General features: G+C 46.7%; 1 long non-coding RNA gene across 4 annotated transcripts; it reads right to left on the minus strand.

Annotated features, from left to right (window-relative positions):
• Positions 1 to 5,765: 5,765 nt before the first annotated feature.
• On the minus strand, positions 5,766 to 8,789 carry LOC109733610 (uncharacterized). Of its 4 annotated transcripts, none has more exons than XR_012181716.1 (3): positions 7,512 to 8,769; positions 6,690 to 7,135; positions 5,766 to 6,099 (listed from the first exon to the last, which is right to left on the minus strand). It is a non-coding gene; the product is annotated as an uncharacterized lncRNA (long non-coding RNA). The 4 variants fall into 4 exon arrangements; XR_012181715.1 differs by lacking the exon at positions 5,766 to 6,099 and having other exon boundaries at positions 6,130 to 6,784; positions 6,879 to 7,135; positions 7,512 to 8,767; XR_005753968.3 differs by lacking the exon at positions 5,766 to 6,099 and having other exon boundaries at positions 6,130 to 7,061; positions 7,512 to 8,789.
• Positions 8,790 to 10,257: the final 1,468 nt, after the last annotated feature.

Consider the following 10,257-nt stretch of genomic DNA (forward strand, 5'->3'; position numbering starts at 1 on the left):
CAATTGTAGTGCCAGCTTTTAGTTCATAAAACTTTGAAATTTGTTTCCAAAAGCAAGTGCCAAAATAGGAGTCACCATGTTCATCAAGTCTTACAGTAGCAACGATTGCAAATCCATGGTTTGTGTGTAGTATGACATCCCTGCAGTCTTGATTTATGTAAAGGCACTACATATTTTGTTGCATAGCAAGGGACGCGCTGCAGAAAATGGTAGGATTGTTAAAGAAAATATGGTAACATGCAAATATGGGCCAATTGAAAGAACTGTATAGCAGTTGAAATCAAAGGACAAAAAATTATAATTAAACAGATAGGGTAAACATGATGTCATGGAAATATGAGAGTAATCGAAAGAACAATACATCATTAATTTTCCTAATTTAGAAAGAAGAGGGGGAAAATCCCCTTTAATGTATATGGTGCATGTGGCACCTTTTATCCAAATGTAGTAATATTTAGAATATGTTCAGGAAAGTAGGCCATGCCAGCCGATTTAGGGTGAGATTGAACATACCGCGTGCATCCTCAAGTCATCTGGTACAGTGAGATGGAATGTCTGGCGGAGGCCGCAAGGTCCTGATGTGTCCGCGCACTGTACACTCTATGAACGGAAGAAAAACCTCAAATCAGCTTGAATGAAAATGAATTCACGACGATTTCGGCCGGGTGATTAAAGGAGGCAGATGAACCGGGATAAGAGATGAGATAATATCTCATTAAATTAGTTACCTTGTTGTCCATGAGAAAGAACCCTCAGTACGGCAGATTCCCCAACCGAGCGGAGCTGGGTCGACCGCGAGCAGCGTCGACAAAGTCGATGGCGATAGGCGGTGGCAAGCGGAATTGGCAAAATGAAGTGGGCTTTGCCGGCAGCCTGGCAGCGGCGGCAAGCGTCGAGCAAAGTGTTTACCGCCGCGATAGGCGGTGCCATGCATAGACCCGGAGGAGCTTGTGCAGGTGTGAATGGGGACCGGAGGGGGTGGTGGGCGGGGTGAGGTTTTTTGTGACGTGGGAATGGTGAGGGTTTTCTTTTTTCTTTTTTGAATTGGTGGTGAGGGTTTTCTGTCCCAAAATTTTTTTGGAGGCGACGGTTTGCTAGAGCCAACTGTGTGTGATTGACGCAACAAGCAAAATGAAAGTCATTGCAGACAGTTCCAATTTTGGGAACCGTGTGTGATTGACGTACTACCTCCGTCCTGGTTTATTGGTCCCCTTTGTAATTTTTACCAAATTTTGACCAAATATTTAACTAAGAAATGTTTATGCATGTCACAAAAAATTATGTCATTGAACACTATGCTCAAATACCCATCCAACGATATAATTTTTGCTTACCTTCACTAACATTTTGTCAGTTAAACCTTTGGCCAAAATTTAACACAAATTACAAAGGGGACCAATAAACCAAGACGGTGGTAGATTCCATCAACCGAACTAAGTGCATCCATATCCCACGGTTAGACATAAGTAAACATAGATAAAACATACTCAGACATAGATAATAAGCATACACGTACACAAGCATAGTTCAACCATAAGTACATAGTTCAACCGTCATTAAGCATACTCAAGCGTACATAGTTCGATCCCACATCTCATCTCACATGTCGGCACGATCCTGAAGCTTCTCCAGGTACTCGGCATACGCGCCGTGCGCCACCCTGCGAGAATACTTCTGCATGAAGGAGCCAACGGCCCGTCCTCTTGCATGCGCCAGAACACTTAGATACGCGTCATGAAGCTTGTGGTTGCAAAATGGGCATCGATAGCCGCCGTTCCAGGTCCTAATACACGTGTTATGCTTTCCCGCATAAAGCTCCCCCAGGATTTGCCTCTTGCACCTCCTCTGGTCATCTTCATCCTCGCTGTCCACATCATCAGACATCACCTATACAAATAGTAAAACAAATTTGGCATCAAATCAATGATTACATGCCGTGAAGTGGGATTAGGAATTTATGGCTATTTATTTATACATATCCAGAGATTATGGTTCGATTTTTAAGCATAGTTGTCTATGTACAAACCAATCTTGAAGAAAATAATGGCACAGACATATGTAGGTCATTCAACATCAATTGTCAAGTCCTGGCTAGGAATTATTAGCACGAATACTAACCCTAGTCGGATTACTAGCAGAAATCATTTGCACAGATGAAACAACTAATCACTTATCACTTGTACCATTCAAACAATCGATACACTGCACGGATCTAATGAAACTTATTCAGATTTCATGGATTGGGAGAACATAACCATAGGATTTCTATTCCAAAAAGGGGGAGGCAGGAGTAACCAGAGAAACCCTATGATCTATTTGACACATAAATGGGTATAGATGACTAACCGGCCGTCCGTCGTCGCCGGAGTGGTCATCGGAGTCGTCGCCGGGGTCATCACCAGAGTCGGTGTGGAACTCCGCCTCCGGCTGTGGAAGCTCGACGCTGTCGACTACGTCAGGGTGCAGCGATAACTCACCGGCAGTGACGACAACCTCTGTCTCCATCTCCACGTCGTGCTCCGGTGCTTTAGCAGCCCCGGCGTCACCACTCCCTCCGATGGGGCACTTCGACGGCATCCTCATACACTGACGGCTTTGAGGACTGAGAGCGGCGTCGAGGATGCAAGCGGAGAGAGAGGATTGTGTGTGTGGCGAGGATGGGGGGTGTGGCCACTCGGGCGCCCCATTAATATGGAGTAGTGGGAGTTGTGGGAGAGAGGCGGGCGGCGGTCAAACCGATGGCTCGTCTCCCAGTGAGCCTGCCCACCAGACTGCTGGCATGCCTACCAAAGTTTCACACAGCTACTCACACGCCTTCCGATGACACTGTGCAGCGAGCACGCCTCCGTCAATTCACACACCTGCACGCACGCCTCCCAGTCTGCCTACGCAGCGGATTGCTCGCATGCGTCCCGTCAACTCACGCCTGCTCGCACGGCACACGGGTCGCGAGGCGGCACATATATTCTTTTTCTATTTGGATGATTAATGTTGCCGCTTTATTGCTTAACCGAAGCATGGCACGTATCCTTTGTTGGTCTAACGTTCACGGTCGAATAAATAATCCGTTTGGGATATTTGTTCCCAATTATTAATAATCTCCCGTTTGTAATTAGATAAAGATTACATCAAAACTAGTCTCAAATTTGACAAAAAAATACAATGCCACTTTGTATTGGTGTCCATATGACAACACGATAAGTTTCATGAACTTCAAATAAGTTTTGGATGTACTAGAATTTAAAACTCATGATTCTCAATGTTTGAAATTTGTTGCACGGGGAGTAAACATGTACCCAGTGAGACACATGTGTTTTTGAAATCCATTTAGGTGCACTGTCACGTGTGGATGTAGCTCAAATTTGATTTTTGCACATTATACCCGTAGAAAATCAATCAATTAATGTACTAAAACGTCTTAATGATCTCTGTGATTTTTTCGAAATTAAAACATCCCTCCTTTGGTAACATATGTTCACCGCTGGATAATTAATTTAACATGCATCGTAGTTGCGGTGGATTCACGGTGTGTGTGTGTGGGTGTGTGCGTCTGGGGTGGCGGGTGGCTCACAGTACACTACGAGTTGTGAGCCACCGTGTGGGTTGGCCCTTTCATACATACATGTTTTGGCCACATGCAGTCAATGATTGTCCTACACGACACTCGATACTCGCGTGTGACGCTTTCTGTGGGCCCGCGAGGTTGTCGTCCATCACTTTGACGAACAGCCGGCAGTGAGGTTAATTTGACCAGCAAGGTAGAATCTTTTTTGTTTGTGTTATGGTGGTATATAGTACGCGTCGAAGAGGTGGGAGGGGACTAGCATATATACTATACGTACGTGTCCGTGAACAAGTACACCTCACTCAGTGTCGGGACTTGTCGGTTTCCGAGGCACGTGCCACATCAAAATTGTGAAATTGGCTATTCAAACATCACACAACACCTATTTGGGCCACATGCATGCATGGGGTGGTTATCCTAGCTAGGACACTCACGTGTGACGCTTCCATCTGTGGGCCCACGAGGCCATCGTCGATGCATGCATGCGTCACTTTGACCTACATCGGGAGAGGTTAATTAATTTCACCATCGATGAGGATTCTTTTAGGTTGTACATATTACGGCAGGAGCATATAGTATGCGCTAAAGAGGGGGGAAGGGGACCATCATATGTAGTACGCTTCATGAACCTCGCTCTGTGTGGGTGCATGGTTTACGATTTTTGAGGCATGTGGGACATCAAAGTTGTGCATTTTGGGTATTCAACATATATATGTTTGGCCCACATGCAAAGCCGTGCTGATTGTCCTCTCGCACCCACTTAAGCGGTTATTAGCGATATCGATGCTTTCCATCTGTGGGCCCGCTTGGTCCATCCCTACTTTTTGCCTCACAACAAGAGAGGTTAATTTGACTTAGAAGGGGATTATTATTTTTTGCTTGTAATACGGATATATATAGCAAGTCTATTCTGCTAATATTAGCAAAATAGTTATTCGGCTAACACTTCCGAACTGCACGCTCAACGCAGGTGCACGTCATTGTTTGAAGCAAGTGTGCTGCAGTACTCAGGCGAGTGAACTTCCCGTCGCAAAAAACCGCATGCGGTGTTTTTTTGTTACTATTTTCGCTCCAGTTTTTAAACTATTTGTCGGAATCAGACGTGTAATATACCGTTGAAAAGCTATGCATTAGGCGCAACTTCGCCATGTTGAATTTTTTTCAAGATTCATCACGGTTCAACAGCAGTTTCAAAAACGGCGCGGCACACGACGAGTTGCAGCGAGCGTTTTTTCCATTTTTTCTAAACCGCTCATCAGAATGAATCAATGATACATCGTTAGAAAGATATCGTCGAGGTGCATCATTTTCATGTATATTATTTTCTCTAATTCGTTACGGTTTAAGAGCAGTTTCAACTTTACTAAATCGTGAAATTGTGTTTTTCAATTTTTTTTGAGTTTCCGGTACTGTTTTCGCTCCAGTTTTTTAACTGTTTGTTGAAACGAGGCATGTGATACGCCGTTGGATAGCTACGGACGAGGCGCAACTTTCATATGTGTAATTTTTTTCCGAGATTCCTTACGGTTTTAACTGGCAGCAGTCGGTTTTGGGCGATTTTTTACAAACCGTTGGTCGGAATGATTCAATTGATACGCCGTTGGAAAGATATCGTCGAGGCGCAACTTTTTCATGTAGAGCACTCTCTCTAATTCCTTATGGGTTAAGAGAAGTTTTGATTTTACCGAAATGCAGACACTGTTTTTTGCGACGCCAAAATCGACGAGGGAACTGCATCAGACAGAAAAACACACTGCACCAGAGTAAAACCGCACTGCATCACACGGGCAAGTGAACATCATGATTTCTTTTGTCTTTTTATAACTACTTTTATGATTTTTTTTGTCTTTTTTAGCATTTTTCTTGTGGACAAGAGTGACCGCAGAGACAAGGGCAAGTGAACCCCAACATGATCAAAAAGTGAACCACATTGCTTTTTTTTGTCGTCTTCGTAATATTTTTCTGTACTTCACATTGCGAAGTAAGTGAACCATGGCACTACAGGAAGTGAACCCCATGTGTTTTCGTTGTCCTTTTTATACTTATTTATTTTTTACATGCGTAGGCCGGGCGAGTGGACCAGAGGGACTGAGTGAGTGAACTACATGTAATGAGAAGCGAGCTTCATTGAGTTATTTTTTTTCCTGTTTACAAGTGAACCACATAGGAGTTTTATAGCAAACTGCATGAGAGAACAAAGTGAGCTTCAAAGCCACATCTCTCTCTTTTTATAGCAAACCGCATGAGACAACAAGACTCCTCATTGAATGAGGTGAATCACAAGACGCCTCGAAGTGGGCTGCATCAACACATTTTTTCCTTGAAAATTAACCATTAATGCTTGTTGAAATGAACTTCTCAACAAATATTTTTTTACACACAATACATCATATCCCAGCGAACTAAACTACATGCCCGCTTGCTTGAGATGCACGCCCCACACACCACATGGCACCACAACAAATGACGACGTGCAACACCGAGGCATCCAAGCTACCATGGCGAAGTGAACCTCATGCCGATGCCAGCCGCAACTACACAGAGAGATTTAACAAACTTCATTGGAAACTGAATTCACCCAAATCAACAGCCATAATCTGAGAAATACACACAGAATATTTGCTGGGATCTCACTGAACCGCACATGCAAAATCCAGAAAAATGTGGGAAGAAACTGTTCTGAATCATCTATATATAGGGTGGGTCTCGCTGGCCCTACTGCATGGCGGCTAGGATCTCGCGGGCGAACTGCAATCTGACTGAACACCTAGGTCGCCTGAACCACGCGCCAAAAAAATCAGACTGAACACCGAAGCTTCCTGAACCGTAGGCCAGGAGCTAAGGAACTGCACGACATCATCCGGTTGTTGTCCCGTTGTGGAGGAGAGGAGGAAGGGCATGGATACACTGTCTTATCGTGAATGACTTGCCAGGTTCGGTTTCCTGTTTTGTTTTGAACCTTGGTATCATTAGTTAACAGCTCAATCAGTGATGTCGGCGTACTGTATGCTACTCCAGTATATTCACAAAACTTAATATAAACTGTACTAGTTATATGATGCTGATTTTGCTTAACTTACATATAAAATAAATCAGGACATTATAATCATTTGATTATACTTACCTACACGAGGCTAATGTTGTGACAAGAGGAGGACACTGAAGTAAAGAGGGCTTTTCATACACTCCTCACCTACATCGGAAACGTGGTAAAGAATCCTGAAGAGGAGAAATTCAGAAAGATCAGACTTACGAATACTACATTTCAGGCGAATTCCCTATTACCATGACTGGTAAAGAATGATGTGTTAACCTGCCGCACAATCCGACATTGATGATCTTTTTTGTGCCTTGCAGGAGAGAGTTGGGAGCCTCGGGGGCATATATTTTCTCGAGCTGTGCGGGTTTGAGAAACCGGAAGGCGACGAAATCTTGTTTCTGGCAAGGGACAAGGTTGACAAGGCCGTCCTGAATGTCGCTGGAGCCGAGCGCAACTCTGCAATCACCAATCCTTTCTTTGGAGTTATATGAATCGGGACATTCCCGTTGTATTCCCTCCAGAAAATCTATCTGAATCGGGAATGTGGCAAACAATTGTCGAATTAAATTGTAAAATAGTGCAATCTTGCTTATTGAGAAATATCAGACTAACATAGGGAAATTTTCACAGGGGAACTGGTCCTATCCAAAGAAGATCTTTCCTAAGTCTAGGCTTCAACTCCTGAGTTTAACTTCACTGCTAGCAAACTACTCCAGCGTGGGGGTTCATTGAATCCAACAGGGTGACTATATCCAGCAAAATTGAAGTAGCCTACTTATATTTCAAGAAACAAGAGTTAAAAAAATCCTACTGCATGCACATAACGCCATTGATTCTCCACCAAGCTATGTGGAGAGATGGTCACACACGTAGAAATTAACAGCTTACAGTAAACTTGAGGCACACCCGTGAGCTAAGGCATAGACGTAGAGGTAGGTTGCCGCCCTCTCCTCCTCTTTTGGCCCCGCCGGTGTCGGGAATCAGGCAACGAGCAACACAGAGGGGAAGGACTTGGCCACCGGAGCACGTCGGAGGAGCCCCGCACCTTCCGTAGTCCACCATCTAGGAGCTGCAGTGCAGTTGTGTTCATCGAGCAGCACGCACACGAGCAAGGAACTTCATTGCGTTTGCGCACTTGTCCGAGCTGCACGGCCACGGGCGCGGACTGCACGGCTGTGGTCGCCGGACTGCACAGCTGTAGGAGACGAGGGGCCGGCGAGCTCGAAGGGAGAGGAGGTCGCATGCCGCGACGATTGGCAGGGGAGTTAGGGGATCCTCCCCTTCACGTCTCCGGCGTGCTAGAGGAGCAAGGCGTGGCGGTTCCCGGCGTGCCCCAACGCCGGAGTTGCTCGCGCGTAGATGGCCGGCGTGGCTTCAGTGGTGGCGCCGGATCCAGTGCTAATGGTCGTGCCCGTGCCCATGGCCGCCGGATCCGGTGGTGATGGCCGCGTCCGGGGCTCGTGCCGCCCGGATCGCTGTGGGGGATGGCCGATGGTGCTCACGGTCAGGAACTGCAAGCGCCACGAAGCACCACGAGGCATTGTTGCAGCAGTCCACACCGGAGACGATAGGCGCGGTGGAGACTAAACCAAATCACGCCTCCGAGCTGCACTGAACCGATGGCCATCGCCGGACTCGGCGCTGCTCGGGAGCTCGGATCCTAGGTGCCTCTGGTTTGGGCAGCGACGATGGGATGGGTGTGGAGGAGGGTAAGGTGGGGTAGCGGGGCGGCATCGTCGCCGGCACGGCAGCGGGAGGCCGGGGCAGGCGCGGGAGGAGGGAGGTGGAGAAGGATTCCGCCGGATCCGGTTGGGAAAATCAGTGGTGCTCGATCGGCCGTGGAGGAAAGGAGCCAGGGGAGCTCTCAAGGCCGGTGCGGCGGGGTGGGTGGGTGGCGGTGCCAGGAGGCCCGCGCACGGATCTCGCCGTGCGGGTGGATCCAGAGCACCGGGGGGAAGGAGGGGAATGGGCACGCGACATGGGTGGTGGGGCGAGGTGGTGGGGGACGAAGCGGGGCCGGGAGGTGGTTCACGTGCGGGGAAGAAGGTGGGAGGAGGGAGGTTGTGCCGTGGGATGCGCTGGCGGGTAGGGGTGCAAGGAAGAAGGTGGGGGTGGGTTGCTCCAGGTTCTGTCTGCGGCATAGTTGTCATGTTTCCGGTACGGTGGGAACGAGGAACGAGGAACGGGAACAGGGGACGAGAGTCGGAGGCTGGAAAAAATAGGGTACAGCAGGGGTATACATCTCTAGAACAATTTTTTTAAAGCGAAAACGCGGTCCAATCCATTCCGGTACGATGAATCCGGTACGGTACCATGGAACGAGGAACGTGAATCTGAATTTCTACTGCTGCATGCGCCTCTGGTCGCTGGATGCGGGGAGCAAATGGCTGGAAGGGACCGAGGGAGTACTTATACAGGGAACTGGCTGGGCTGGGAGCAACTGGCTGCATCGTCGATCCATGAAGACTAAAATAAATCATCTCCTTCCCAATGAAAAATTTATTAGCAGCCTTGGAGTAATGGAGAGCAGAACGAGGAGTTATTTAGGGGAGTGGAAAAGAACGGGGAAGAGAGTAAAACAAGGAGTTCGTGATTGATATGGCTGACCTTTTGCTTACTCGATCGATTCAAGAACCAACACTGTCGAGTCCTCGAACCTGAATCGATGATCCAGCTGCGGAAACGCCGAATCCGCATCGAATCTTACCGAATCGACCCTCGTTCCCGAATCTGATTCTGGGTCGATGAATCCGGATCGAGGGACGGCCCACCGTTCCCCGTTTCCGGCTACTATGGTCTGCGGTTCATGTCCGCAGCGCAGTCTTTTTGTTGTTAGCAGAATAAGGATAGGTGTTATTAGCATAAGGTCTTAAGGGTGTTATTAGAATAGACCCAGCCTATATATATAGCCGGTCTATTATGCTAATATTACCAGAATAGTCCAGCCTTATATATATAGGGTGGGTCTATATATATAGTGCGGAAGCGTTTTTTCGTGATTTTTTCTAAACCGCTCGTCAGAATGAAGCAAATGATACACCATTGGAAAAGATATCGTCGAGGCACATCTTTTTCATACCTACTATTTTCTCTAATTCGTTACGGTTTAAGAGCAGTTTCAAATTTACTAAATCGCGGAATTCTGTTTTTTAATTTTTTTAAAAAAATTCGGTACTGTTTTCGCTCCAGTTTTCTAACCGTTTGTTAAAATGGGGCGTATGATACGCGGTTGGAAAGCTATGGACGAGGCACAACTTTCATATGTTAAAATGTTTTTGAGATTCCTTACGGTTTTTAGTTAATTTTAAAAACGTGCGGCTGACGACGAGAGGCATAACCGCATTGTAGGTTTTGTCGCAAGAAGGGTCATCTTCACACAATCCCATGTAATGAACAAAAATGGGATAAAGAGAGTTGGCTTACAATCGCCACTTCGCGCAATTCATAAATAAATTCATACATCATTCCAGATACACACATAGACCGACTACGGTCAAATCCAAATGAAAAGAAGATAACCCCAAATGCTAGATCCCCGATCGTCCCAACTGGGCTCCACTACTGATCAACCGGAAACGAAACATAGTAACGACCAAGGTCCTCGTCGAACTCCCACTTGAGCTCGATTGCGTCACCTGCACTGGTATCATCG

This window comes from Aegilops tauschii, chromosome 4 (genome assembly GCF_002575655.3).
Source record: "Aegilops tauschii subsp. strangulata cultivar AL8/78 chromosome 4, Aet v6.0, whole genome shotgun sequence".
Taxonomy (NCBI): Eukaryota; Viridiplantae; Streptophyta; class Magnoliopsida; order Poales; family Poaceae; genus Aegilops; species Aegilops tauschii.